The following is a 15,034-nucleotide window of genomic DNA, read 5'->3' on the forward strand; positions in this document are numbered from 1 at the left end:
GAAAGAAAAACAAAAGAATAAAACAAAGAGAAGCACAGGTAGTTATCCATAGAGAGAGAAAGGTGTTGGAGACCACTGAACTGCTGAACTCCGCAGAAGGCAAATATCTGCTCAGTTCTAAAGTACAGGGTCTCCTTCAAAGACAAGATAAGGGACTTATGCATAAACCAGGCTATTATAGCAGCTGCACTATGCCCTAGAGGTATGCATCAGTGCTAATAGTTTCCTTCGTTATTCACTAAGAGGTTGTGTCATTGCCTATGCCTGATTTTTTTTTTTTTTTTTTTTTTTTTTGTCTTTTGTCTTTTTAGGGCCGCACCTGCAACACATGGACAATCCCTCCCAGGCTAGGGGTCTAATCGGAGCTATAGCTGCTGGCCTACGCCAGGGCCACAGCAATGCCAGATCTGAGCCATGTCTGCAACCTATACCATAGCTCATGGCAATGCCGAATCCTCAACCCACTGAGTGAGGCCAGGGATCGAACCTGCAACTTCATTGGTTCCTAGTCAGATTCGTTTCTACTGCACCATGATGGGAACTCCACAAGCCTGATTTTGCTCACCTACATATGTCAGCTTCCTTAATAAAAACCATGTGGGGTAAAGCCTAGGCACCTTTGTTCTGCAGAACACAGTGCCTCCTGGTCCCCTGCTTTCTAAATCTAAGAGTTGTGTGTGTTTTGTTATACCGAGCCATCCTTCTTCTAGGATTCCCTGTTGCCCTGCACGGCTGGACGCAGCAGAGAGAAAATAAGGTAGAAGGGACAAGAACAGATGCTAGACTTCACTAAATCACTCTGTTCTCTAGTTTTGATTTTGGAAATATGTAAATATTTTATGTAATTTTTAAACAAAAATTAAATCAAAGTGACAGGAAAACAATCCCTAAAAGTAGAAAACAAGGTGAAACAAATAAGCCTGTGTCTCTCAAGGTGATGGCTTAACTACATAAAAGGTTTTATTTTAGGTGAAGAGACTTGGTGGATTATATCCTATTGAATTCCAAGAAGTCTTGGTTATTTTTCTGCATTCATAAGATTAGTAAAAAATATTGGTATTGTTATTTTGAAACTCAATCCAAAAGGAAGCAGAAAATATGGAAAAGGAAATAAAGAACAGATGGAACAAATAAAAAACGAATGGCAGAGTTCCCGTTGTGGTGCAGAGGTTAACGAATCCGACTAGGAACCATGAGGTTGCAGGTTTGCTCAGTGGGTTAACGATTCCGCGTTGCTGTGAGCTGTGGTGTAGGTCGCAGACGCGGCTCAGATCCCTCGTTGCTGTGGCTCTGGCGTAGGCTGGTGGGTACAGCGCCAATTCGACCCCTAGCCTGGGAACCTCCATATGCCGCGGGAGCGGCCCAAGAAATAGCAAAAAGACAAAAAAAAAAAAAAAGAATGGCAAGATGACAAATTTGACCCAAACTATACCAATAATCACACTAAATATAAGTAGTATAAAAGACAGATATCGTTACAGTGGATTAAAAACACAAGAAGCAACTAAATGCTGCCTAAAAGAAATGTCCTTTGTCAGAACATCAATCGGTAGAAAGGCTAGAAAAAGATATACCGTGCTAACACTAATGAAAGAAAGCTGGAGTGGTTTTATTAAATATCAGATAAAATAAATGTTTAGAGCAAAGAACTGTTAGAGAGGTAAAGGGCTGTGGGGTTTTGGAGCAGAATGGAAGCAGAGAGTCTGGAGCGTTGAGGCTTCACTGACCAGGAGCACCGAAAGAAGATTCAAGTTCTCTGGCCTTTGGCGGGTAGCTAGCTGGTTTTATAGGGGCTTTTGTCTGATGCAACCTGTGTCAGGGTTTGCATCAGGCTACATGGGAGGGATAGGGAGGAGAGGATGAAGAGTTGTAAGAGAATGTTCCATGATAAAGTGTGGGCTAAAGATGAACAAGTCAGTCTGTAGTTAGGGCAGTCATTATTTTGGAACAGCCAGTACTTGGCTGAGTAAGATAAGGGGGTCGGCAGTTTGAGTGGCTTAATATGGCTCTAAGAAGAATATTACCAGAGAAGACCATTTCGTAATGATAAAGAAGTCAACTTGTAAGTGGGTGACTGTTAATGAGTCACGGTCAGCAGTCTCCCTCAGCCATTGATCAGGACTGCACTGGGCCCCTCCCCTGAGCAATTTATGGTTAGTGACTGACAGTTAGCAAGCGACTATTAGTGGTCCTGCTGAGCCATTCGTCAGCATCAGAGTGCCCACCCCCCACCCCCTCTGCTCTGTATAAAAGGAGCTTGAAATTGGACTGAGGGAAGAAGGTTCTTCGAGACACTAGTCTGCCATCTTCTTTGTCTGCGAGCTTTCTAATTAAAAGTCATGATTCCTTTCCCCAGCAACTCGGCTCTGGATTTATTGGACTGTCATGCAGTGAACAGGGCAAGCTTGGGCTCAGTATCAATTCTGGCAAAGCCTTGCTGCTTGTTGATAGCTGGCCCCAGTTGGAGAATTTTCAGGTAAAGCCCTAGCAGCTGCTGGGACCACCTATCCTGAGGATCTTCCCGTCAAAATTACTGAAGCAGCACTAGCTGCCCAGCACTTGGTAGCTGGAGCAAGAACTGACATTTGGGAGCCATGGGCTCCACAGGGTAGGGTAAGTTGCTCTGGAGTGTACAACTGGGAACATTCTCCAGTCTGAATTTGGTCTTTTTCTTTAAGGGAAAAACCAATTTGTTTTGCACTTCACTGGGGTACCCTGTTGGAGAGGGGAATTGTTGGACTCTACTGGATTTGTGAACTGGTTCACTTGCTTCTGTTTTGCATTCACTCATGATTGAATCTGATTATGCTTTTGGTATTGGAATTTGCTTGTGCTTTTTGTGTTCTGTTGTTCTTTAACTTATAAATATGGGAAATGGTCCATCTTTTCCTAAGAAAAGCCCTTTGGGGCCTATCTTAAATAAATGAGCAAACTACATCTGTGGGTCTATCACTAAGAAAGAGACGATATTCTATCATAATAGTGTATGGTCCCAATATGTTAGGATTAAGAGAGCAATGGCCCCTGAATGGCTCACTTAATTATTATATGATCTTGCAATTAGAATTTTGTAAAAGAGCAAGTAAAAGTGATGAGATTCCATATGTAGAAGCATTTATGCTACTGCATCAGGAGAAAAAGAATTCAGACAGCTGCTGCCTTATGGGACAGCAATCTAAAAGGAAAACGAGAGTTCCCAGCGTGGCGCAGCAGAAACAAATCTGACTAGGAACCATGAGGTTGCGGGTTCGATCCCTGGCCTTGCTCAGTGGGTTAAGGATCCGGTGTTGCCATGAGCTGCGGTGTAGGTTACAGATGTGGCTTGGATCTGGCATTGCTGTGGTTCTGGTGTAGGCTGGCAGTAATAGTTCCGATTAGACCCCTAGCCTGGGAACCTCCATATGCTGTGGGTGCAGCCCTAAAAAGACAAAACACAAAAAAATAAATAAATAAATAAAAGGAAAACCAAGGGAAAACCTGTTCTACAAGGGGGGGGGGAGAAAATGAGAGTGAAGACAAGCTAATTCAAAACTAAAACCCCCCTCTGGCCAACGTGGCTTCCCCACTGGCCAAGCAGGCTACACCAGCAGTTGTTCCAACTGCCCCCATGCCACCAACATATTCAGCACCTCCTGTTTCCCATACTCATGGAGATCAATGAAGTTTCTATGTTTAACCCCTAGGGCACAGGGGCCTGATTTCGTGTCACCATCTAAGACCCGACAGAGCACCCAATTTGGACTGGGAGCCACTTGTGGAGCAGGAGAATTTCCCTTGAGCCGATATTCCATTGGAGGCCTTAATGAAAATGGCCAACCAGCTGTGTTTCTATGCACAAGACATTTTCAACTTCAGATCTGTTAACTGGAAAAACCATTCCCAAGAGGACTCCCTCCACATGACTGAATTTTCACTTCTATCTTTGCCACTCATCATCCCTCTTGGGCAGATACTCACACCTTTACAAATAAGATGCTTACTGGGGATGTAAGGATGGTCACTGACAAGGTTAGAGAAAGGGCACTGGCTTCATCTAGTAGGTCCAGATGGAACTCCAGAAGCAAATCTGGCAGTTCCCACTGCTGAGCCTGACTGGGATGATAATAATGGAGATATGCCACACCTAGAGCATTATAGAAAGCCTATCTTAGTGAGGCTCTGAAGGGGAGTACCAAGGCAAAAGGGCTTAAACAGAATTCAAGAGATACATCCAAAACCCAATGAGGACCCATGAGAGTTTCTAGAAAGAATTTATCACACTTATGGGTGCTACAGTGACAGACCCTGAGGCCTCTGAAAATATAAGAAACGTAAATATGACCTTCATTGGGGAAAATGCCCAGATGTAAGAAAGAAATAACAAAAGTTAAAGGGTACATTTGGAATGAACCCTTCTCAATTGGTAGATGTTGCTTTTAAAGGGGTCAACAACCGAAGCAACAACAGAAGTAAGAGGATGCAAGACGAAACACTACTTTTCTGGCAGCAGCGCGGGATGACTGGAAGGCAAGTAACGTGAAGAGAGGTGAGCCACCACCAGGGAAGGAACAATGAGCTTACTGTAAAAAGGAAAGCGAAAAGCAAAAAGAAGACGGAAGGGCACCAGAAAAAAAAAGATTGCTCTAGGCTAAAGAATAAGACAAAAATCAATAAAAGAAAGACAGAAGTCTCTCATGGTAGAAAGAGGATCACTTTGACGATGAATGAAGAGGCCCAGGGACGTCCTTGAGGCACCGAATTCCAATTTCCCTACAGGAGTCCCTGGTAACTTCGACACTGGGGGACAAGCTGATTGATTTTCAGATAGATAAATGTGCAAAATACTCTGTGGTAAACACCAAGGTGTCACAGAAAATATTCCAATCCATCCCAGTCACAGGTGTTTCTGGAGGAGGAAAAAGTTGTTCTTTCTTACAACGTCTAGAATGCCAATTAGGAGACCTCACCCTGAAGCACAGTTTATATATACCAGTGTGTCCAATTCCTCTTTTGAGACAAGATCTCCTTTATAAATTAAATGCTCAAGTAACTTTTTTGTCAGAGCAGCTTGACATCAGGGTCCCATCAGAGCACTTTAAGCCTACAGGTGGCACTCATGGATGCACCAGAAAAGGAGAAAGAGCTCTCTCCCCCTGAGGTCTACAAAAATGTAAGGCCAGAAATGTAGGCTAAAAGCACTCCAGGTAAGACCAAAAATGCATGGCCAATACAAATGCCACTGAGAAGGGACACTGCGACATCTAATCTAAAACAAAGCCCTCTGAAGCAAGAGGCCCAAAAGGGAATTTAGCCAATTCGCAAAAAGTTTTTGAAAAACAGGATTGATTAAACCTTGTAGGTCCCCATATAACACCCCTATCCTCCCAGTCAAAAAGCCAAACTCAACAGAGTATGCTTTGTTCGAGACTTGAGGGCTATTGGAGTTCCCGTTGTGGCACAGTGGAAAGGAATCCGACTAGGAACCACAAGGTTATGGGTTCATTCCCTGGCCTCATTCAGTGGGTTAAGGATCTGGTGTTGCCGTGAGCTGTAGTGTAGGTCACAGACGTGGCTTGGATCCTGAGTTGTTGTGGCTGTGGCTGTGGCTGTGGTGTAGGCCGGCGGCTGTAGCTCCAATTCAACCCCTAGCCTGGGAACCTCCATACGCCGTGGGTGCAGCCCTAAAGAAAGAAAAAAAGAAGAAGAAGAAAAAAAAAAGACTTGAGGGCTATTAGTCCTCACTATTAATGAAACAGTCCAAGATCTGCACTCTGTAGTACCTAATCCATACACTCTGATCATAACTATTCCTGGAGAATATAGCTGGGTTCTCAGTTTTAGACTTGAAAGAAGCTTTTTTCTGCATTCTTACTGCAGAAAAATCATAGCAACTGTTTGCTTTTGAATAGCAGGACCCAGAAACAGAGACAGCCCAACAGTATTTTGGGACAGTTCTGCCTCAAGGATTTAAGATTGACCTACTTTGGGGAAGGGAATGTTGGCGAGGAATCTTAGAAACTGAATAGTGAACGAAGGACTCTTACTCCAAGATGTGGATGATTTGCTCAGAGCAACCTCTATATGTGATAAGTGTCTACAAAATACCATGAGAACCCTGAACGATTTGGCCAATTTTGGGTATAAAGTCTCCCAGAAAAAGGCCCAAGTGTGAAAGCAACAAATCATATATCTGGGTTTGGTTCTTTCTAAGGAGAGCAGGGTCTTTTGCCTGATAGAAAATAGGCAATCACAAGAGTTCCCATCATGGCTCAGCGGTTAGCAAACCCGACTAGCATACATGAGGATGTGGGTTCGATCCCTGGCTCGCTCAGTTGGTTAAAGGATCTGGCATTATCATGAGATGTGGTGTAGGTCACAGATGTGGCTCGGATCCTGTGTGGCTGTGGCTGCGGCCGGGGTGCAGGCTGGCGGCTACAGTTCCAATTAGACACCTAGCCTGGGAACCTCCATATGCTGCGAGTGTGGCCCTAAAAAGCAAAAAAATAAAAAAAATAAAAAGACCCCCCCCCGCCCCGGAAAAAAAAAAAAAGAAAGAAAGAAAAATAGGCAATCACAGGCTTGGGAGCACCCAGGTCTTGCAGACAACTGAAAGGGTTTCTGGGAACGGCAGGATTCTGTTGGATTTCTTTCCCAAACTATGGGCTATGGGTAAAGCCCCACTATGAAGCTTTAAAGGGACATGTTTTTGACCCCTTACATAGACTACAAACTGCCAGACTTCGAAACAATAAAGACAAAGTGAGTCTCAACCCAGCTTTGGGACTACCAGAGAGAAACCCTTCAAATTGTGTGTCTATGAGAGACTGCATTTCCCTGGACCTGTTGCCTACTTCTCAAAACACTAGAGGAGGTAGTTAAGGGATGGCCTCCCTGCCTTTGAGCTGTAGCAGCTACTTGTGACACACTTCAGGAAGCTGAGAAGTTTACCCTCAGGCAACCCACTACTGTGTATGTCCCTCACCATATCCTACCTCTACTGGAAAAAAAAGCAGGCTACTGGTTGACTTCCGAGAGGATGGGAAAGTACCAAGCCTTTCTCTTAGACAATCCCAGTGTAAGACTTCAGGTCACTTCAGCCCTGAATCCAGCCACATTGCTCCTGATGGACACTGTAGAGTCCCCAGAGCATGACTGCTTGCGCATCAGGTTGTACTCTAGCAGACCAGACTCAACAGACCAAGCCTTGGCGAGCCAGATACGGAACTGCTCCCTGATGGCAGCAGTTTCATGGACCAAGGTAGGCAACATGCTGGGTATGCAGTGGTAACCCTTAAAAATGCTGGTGAAGTCAAAGCCCTGCCCCAGGAAGCTCAGCTCAGAAAGCAGCAATCACTGCTCTGACAAGAGCCCTACTGCTCACTGAAGAGAAACATGCCAATATATACACAGGTTCTCGCTGCATTTGCTGTGGTGCATGCTCGTGGGGCAACCTAAAAAGAAAGGGGGCTCCTCACTTCAAACAATAAAGACGTAAAACATGTTTTGAAATCCTGTCACTATTAGAAGCAGTCCGTAAGCCCTCTTATGGCGGTCCAAGTGGCCATAATGCACTTCTCAGGCCACCAAAAGGGTGAAACTCATAGAACAAAAGGCAACTGGTTGGTTAGCTTACCAAGCAGCAAAGTAAGCAGCAGAGAAAGGAGATTATCAAGCCATGACAGGGTCACTTCTCCCACAGACTGTCTGGTCAAAATACCAGCCAGTGGATTCAGAAAAGGACAAGGAAAGGGCCAAAGAGTCAGAATTCATTCTTGATCACACCTCACCTGGCTGGAAATGTAGGGCACAAGGACCTGTTTTGATTCCTGAGGCCCTCTATGCTACAGCACATTCATAATAGTACCCATTACAGTGGAGTTCCCTTGTGGCACAGCAGGTTAAGGATCTGGCATTGTCACTGCAGCGGCCTGGGTCACTGCTGTGGCATAGGATCCTTGGCCTGGGAATTTCCACAGGCCATAGGTGTGGCCAGAAATAAAACAGTACCTACTACAGAAAAGATGCCACTTTACAAATGGATTAAAAAATACATAATGGGAAAAGGGGGGGGGGAAATATATATACATAATGGCGCCTAGCCTAAAAAGGACCATACAGCGAGTCACTCAGAATTGCATGATTTGCGTTAAAAATAACCCAAAGATTGCTGTCAGACCTCCCCAAATGGGAACCCAACACAGAGGAACCTACCCCATCAAGGACTGGCAAACAGACTTTACTTAAATGCCTTGATCTGCAAAAAATTTCAGATACCTGTTAGTGTTTGTGGACACTTTTTCAGGATGGGTGGAGGCATATCCCACCAGAACAAAAAAAAAGCCTCCAAAGTGGTTAAAGCCCTCCTTAAGGCAATTATCTCCCAATTTGGACTGCCTAACTCACTTCAAAGTGATAATGGGCCTGCTTTTGTCTCTAGCATAACCCAACAAGTGTCTAAAGTGCTGCAAATTAGTTGGAGGCTACATTCATCCTAGAGGCCACAATCAATAGGGGAAAACTGAGGAAAATCATACATTAAAAAGGTGCATTGTTGGCTCAGTGGCTATGAATCTGATTAGCATACATGAGGACACAGGTTTGATACTGGCCTCGCTCAGTGGGTTAAGCTCAGTGGGTTAAGGATCAGACGTTGCTGTGAGCTGTGGTGTAGGTTGCTGATACAGCTAGGATCTCGTGTTGCTGTGGCTGTGGCGTAGGCCAGCGGCTATAGCTTAGATTTGACCCCTAGCCTGGGAACCTCCATATGCCCTGGGTGCAGCCCTAAAAAGACAGAAAACAAACAAACAAAAAGAAGCATTGCTAAAATATGTCAAGAGACTAATTTAACTTGGGGTAAGGCCTTGCCAGTTGCCCTGCTACAGATCGGGGTGGCTCCCAGAAGCAGGCTTAAATTAAGCCTTGAAATATTGTATGGTAGGCGATTCCAAGTGTCTGACTGGATGGGAGAACATATATATGCTCTGAAAGATCCTGCAGTTGCCAATTATGTTAAAACTCTGGGCACTATTCTAACCTCTGTTCGTGAGTTTGCTTCCAGCAGGTCTGCCTTATCCAACTTACATCCTTTCCAGCCCAGAGACCAAGTCCTCCTTAAAACCTGGAGAGAGGCCTCAGGCGCAGCCAAACCAACCAACCAACCAACCAACCAACCTGGAGAAACAAGGACTTGAGCACCAGCTGACTGCAAGGTGCACAGGACCACACACAACACTTAACCACACACTCATCTGTTAAGTTAGCTGGAGTAAAGCCATAGATTCATCACACTCAGGTTAAAGTAGCCCCACTGTCATGAGAAAATGTCCCAACTCCTGAGAGGCCTAGAGAGCAATAGGTTTGTGAATCCTTAGAAGACTTTAGGTTGCTCATTAAAAAGGGTAAGTACTGAGATTAAGATTTCATTGTAGGGGAGTTCCCGTCGTGGCGCAGTGGTTAACGAATCCGACTAGGAACCATGAGGTTGCGGGTTCGGTCCCTGCACTTGCTCAGTGGGTTAACGATCTGGCGTTGCTGTGAGCTGTGGGGTAGGTTGCAGACACGGCTCGGATCTCGCGTTGCTGTGGCTCTGGCGTAGGCCGGAGACTACAGCTCCGATTGGACCCCTAGCCTGGGAACCTCCATATGCCGAGGGAGCGGCCCAAGAAATAGCAAAAAGACAAAAAAAAAAAAAAAAAAAAAAGATTTCATTGTAGGGAGTTCCTGTTGTGGCGCAGCAGGTTAAGAATCCGACTAGTATCCATGAGGATGCAGGTTCCATTCCTAGCCTCACTCAGTGGGTTAAGGATCTGATGTTGCCATGAGCTGTGGCGTAGGCTGGCAGCTGCAGCTGTGATTCAACCCCTAGCCCGGGAACGTCCATATGCTCCAGGTGCAGCCATTTAAAACAAAACAAAACAAAAGCCTGATTTCAGACTGAGGGAAGATGGTGCCATCTTCTTAGTCTGCTAGCTTTCCAATTAAAGTCGTTATTCCCTGCCCCAACAACTCGTCTCTTAATTTACGGCCTGTCACGTGGCAGGCAGAGAAAGTTTGGGCCCAGTATCAAACTCACCATTAGGACATATAATCTAAAACATTTATGTACCTAATAACAGAGCTTTAAAAAACAGAGACTGATAGAAACTACAAAGTGAACGAGGTAAACCCAACACAAAGACAAAATCTTTGTAAACAGACCAAGCCAATAAGGTACAGAAGATTTAAACACTTTTAACCCATCTGACCTAGCATATACATATTTATCCTAACCATGGCAGAATACATATTTCTAAATAACCCATAAGACAAAGAAGAAATCAAAAGACAGAGTAGGAGGGATTTTGACCTGAAGGCAGAAAAACTTAAATAAGGTTGGCAAGTGATAACCTTTGAGCTGGACATACGATGGTTCATTACATTTTTGTGTACATCTGAAAATTAACAAAAAAACAGAATGCTGCTATGTCAGAAATAAAACAACCGTGCTCTTCATTTTTAAATTTATGGATCTCAAATCCATTCTTCTTCAACTTAACTGCTTTTGGGGAGTATCTGCCAAAATTATCTGGACATATTCCTTGCTCCCAATCTAAGGAAAATTGGCCTTTCCCCTCCATCATTTGAGAATTTCAAAAAGAAAATAAAGATTCCTGTATAGAGAAAAAACAAAAGCATTTCAGTAAGCAAAGAGGAAACATCTACTCACCCTGGAGCTTCCTTTTGATTGTAAAACAGCCATTCTTTCTTCCTCTGGGTGCTACTCTCAGGGAAAGTAAAAGGAATCATGAGATACTGGGCCTTTCTCTGGGAATACTCTAAATTAGAACCCCCACCCTGCCAATATACCTCTCATTTAACAGAGAGGAAAGTCAGATGGCGACCAGAACAGTTCTGCACATTCTATATTAGAAAGAAGGGCCAAGACCGCAGCTATCTTGGGCTAGAATTTGGCTGTGGATTCAAAGCTGTCTGCTGGAGAAAGAGCCCTGCAGCGGAGTGCTAAAGGTTCTAAAGTGTGTGGCTGACTCCTCTAGCACGCTCTCTGGAAGTATTCTCACTCCTGGAACCACATTACATTTCCAAGGGGCCTGTCTTGAAGGTACTATCAGCTCTAAAATTGTGCCTCCCAAGGTCCTATCTGTGTGTTAGAATTAACTCATATTTTTCATTCAGGAATTCACATTTTCTGACTTCTTTCCTGTCACTTCTCTGCATCCCAAACCCTTAGGGCTATAAGATTAGAGGGCACTAATAAGCAGCAGGGTAGCAACAACAACAATCCCAGGGCAAACTAAGGATGAATATGAAAAATGAAGCACTACAGGCCATGTGTGAAATGGGGCTAGGAGGTGGTAATCACTGTGGTCAAAATGGAAAGAAGTCAAGTCCTCAGAGGAGGACAAAGCCACATGGAAGCCTTGCTACACAGGCATTCAGCCCCGGAATGGAACCAGGAAAAACGCAATTTCACCTCTGTACCCCAATACACTCCCATAAGGTTACAGACTATAAAATATACAAATGACCACACAAAGTCACACACAATCACATTTCCACAATCAAAATCACTAAGTTAATGCTACATTGACCACCTAGCCTTAAAATCCAATCATAAAAAGAGCATACACACAAATCATTCAAGCACATACAAGCACCCTGGGGACACACACAGCCCAAAACACACAAGGGCACTTTTACTCTCTTCGTACAGTCATGAAAATGGCATACACACAGTCATCCAATCAGCCAGTCAGAAAAACACAACCAAGTACCCAGTCAAGGAAACAAGCAATCACAAACATCCCGTCACAGAAATACTGTCCTAACACCTCAAAGTCACAGGCAAACCCCATTAACACACATACACGACCTCAAAGAAACCAAAACACTTCCAAACACCCTGTCACAACAGCACTGTCGCACACCTCACAGTCATAAGCACACACAATTACACTGTCATACAAGCACATTTCCAATCAGGTAAGCACGCACTCATAGCAGTACCATCACACCCTCAGAGTCACAACTTGCATTCACACAAACGCTTATGTACAAAACCACAACACCACACGCCCATTCGCCCAAACAATCACCAACACCAGGTTGGATGGCGCGCAAGCTCGCGCGCGGGCGGACACGGACACACACACACACACACACACACACACACACACGCAAACAGCAGGAGGCACGCCACACACGCAATTTCAGTGACGCTTCCCCTGAGCGTTTCCGCCCTGGCATCCCGGACATCCTCACCTCCACAGACGGTGCAGTTCAGGGCCCAGGGTCCGGCGCCTGGTCTCAGGTTCGTCCCCCACTGCGGGAGCCAGGCCAAGCTCCTCTGCAGACGCAGCCCTCTCCCCACGCAAGGCCCCTAAATCGCGCGAACAAACGGAAATGAAGCCGCGTTCGGGACGTGATGTCTCTGGGAAATGTAGTCCCGCTCCCCGCCGGCCATGGCTGGCCTGCCAGGTTGCTAGGAGACCCAGTCCGCTAACGCAGCTGGGTTCCTGGACCCGCCGCTAGAACCAGCTCTCCCCAACGGCCGCGCCCCGGAGCCTTCTGGGAGAGCACGCCTGCGCACTGTGCAGACGAGGGGAGGGGGCGCGGGGGTCGGGCACCTGGGGCCTGAGATAGCCAGTTGGGTGGTCCCAGCACCCGATCAGTAGAAAGTGGGACCGGCCAGTGGGGCAGGTGCAGAGGTCACGCCTGCGTGTCGGACTGGCATGAGACCCCTGTCTGTGCCTTGCCAGGCTCTTTGGTTTGTGTGACTGTGGGTGTGCGAGACAACGTGACATATTTTCGGTTGGATTGAGTCCCTCAGTGGCCAAGTGGATGGTTATATATCTACCTGTGTGTGATTGCATGTGCTACATGCTGTTGGGCGTGAGGTGACTCGTACTTGAAGCTGCGTGGTAGTAACATAACAGTGTGGGATTGTCCGACAGAGTAAGGGGCCTCTGCAGTTTGTGGTTTGTTTTGTGTTCATAATTGATTGTGGTTGCGTGACTGGTGGTGGTGATTGTGTTATATAAATGTACTTATCTCTTGGCTACATTTCAGGGTGTCTGTAGGCGTCTGACTAACAAAAGAGCATATATGTGACTGTATATTTCTTCCTGTACACTAATTTGATGGCCTGGAGAAGATTATCAGTTCATCCGGCAAATGATTTAGACACGGTTTTTCAGTTGGATCAAATATATGTATTATGGAAAGAATGCAAATCATCAGTTTTGTTTTTTAAGCAAGGTAATGTCTAAGGCATCCCTAGAGTAACTGCATTTTCCTCTGCCGTTGCCCTTCAAAGTGGGCATTCATTCTTTTCTACTATTAAGGGGACATTATTGGGTAAGGTTGAGAGACCATCAACTAATAAAACAATGAATAACTTTATACATAAGCAGAGTGAATTTTAGTAGAGTCCAGCATTAGTCAGATTTCCTGAATTCTAGGTCAAACCATTGTCCCTATTTTCTGAGCATACCTTGGCTCACAGAGAAAAAAGAGCTTAAGGCTATAGGTCTGTTGGTAAGCCTGGCCTTGTCTTCATTTATTTCAAAATCTCATGGACTTTCAAAAAAAAAAATCGCAAACTTATGAACTTACAACACAAAGAAAATAGAGCTGTCATTTCACCACTCCTTCAGGGGGAAAAAATTAATAAAACTTGTCTGATTTTCAGGATCATTTACCAAATACTTTGATCTCCTCTCAATAATGTGAGTGGAGTAGCAAGTTTGGTGGCTACTACTCAAGAGAATGTTCAGAGAATGAACTGTGCTTGATCCAGTACAGCTATGTAAAACAAAGATGGTCAAATTGCTCTTAGAGTGGGTCAAGTTGTCAAACTGGAGCATTTTGTCATAGTATACATGGGAGACGTAGATTGGTTTTTTGTTTTGTTTTGTTTTTGAAGTAACCATTCTAGTTTTAAATTTGATTGCATGCATTGATCTCAAGCCACGTCTGTTTGATTTTGAGTTTTCTCTTTTTTGACTTTTGATAGTGGTAATGATTGCTTGCAAGAAAAAGGAGGGTATTGTTTAAAAGTGAAAAACAAGGATGTTAATCTGAGATGAATAGAGTCCACAAGATGGGCTTCTTGTTGTATATTAAATTTGTGACATTTTCTATGTATGGATAAATGTAATTTTTTTCCTTTTAGAGAAAGTATAGGCAGTTTTAGCAAATTCATAGAGGTATTTTGACCTCCCAAAAGTTAAGACCAATAGAAATACAGACCGCAGGAGCTAAAGAGGACTTTTTTTAAAATCATACTATGGGATATACTTAATATAAAAATATAGTAAGAAGTTCCCTTGTGGTATAGCGGGTTAAAGATCCTGCATTGTGGCAGCTGTACTCCGGGCCACAACTGTAGCGCAAGTTTGATCCCTGGCCAGAGAACATCCACATGCTGTGCGAGTGGCCAAAAAAACAGTAAAGACTTTATGGAAGGATATAACTCGTGTCAACGGTAACCTTTGAGGCTAGAAGAGAGGAATTGCAGTTAGGAGGGAGAAGTGTCAAAGGGGACTTTAAGCATTGCTGATAATCTCTTTTTTTCTTTACAAGGAAAACATATCATTCATGTATTTAGGTTTTAATTTTAAAATTTAAAAGAAAGATGAAGGTTTGGAGCAAGAAAATGAACCAAGGAACCTAACCTCTGTGGAAGTAGCAAAATCCAGAACATGCAGAAGACTGCAGAGAGAAAGGAATACTCAGGCAATAGTTTTTCATAGGCCCCAGGTGCCTTGTTTGTTTATTAGCTGGCAATTTCAGATTGAGGTCATGGCTCATTCTGGCCTTGTAGACCCTTAAGGTTTATTTCTCAGGCCAGCAACTAAAGCCCTGTGGTAGTGGCTGCCTTTTGAATAGTACCGGTAAGTATATTCTCTTACTCACATTGGGTCATTTTCTTTGAAACTCCTTGTTAATGCTGGCAAATGATTTTGACCTGCCAAAAGATTAGGTTTATATCAGTACATATAAGTCAGACATTTAATCACTGATCCCAGGAAAGTATTTAAGGCACTCCAGTATTTTT

The 15,034-nt window shown here is 44.4% G+C and overlaps 1 protein-coding gene across 1 annotated transcript in view; it reads right to left on the reverse strand.

The window, feature by feature from the left end:
• LOC102164547 (zinc finger protein 420) overlaps positions 1–12,501 on the reverse strand; it is a 50,963-nt gene extending 38,462 nt beyond the window's left edge. Inside the window, 2 exon segments of the mRNA XM_013998421.2 lie at positions 10,685–10,735; positions 12,238–12,501. The gene's annotated coding sequence lies outside the window, so the exon portion shown is untranslated.

Source organism: Sus scrofa, chromosome 6 (assembly GCF_000003025.6).
Source record: "Sus scrofa isolate TJ Tabasco breed Duroc chromosome 6, Sscrofa11.1, whole genome shotgun sequence".
Lineage (NCBI taxonomy): Eukaryota > Metazoa > Chordata > Mammalia > Artiodactyla > Suidae > Sus > Sus scrofa.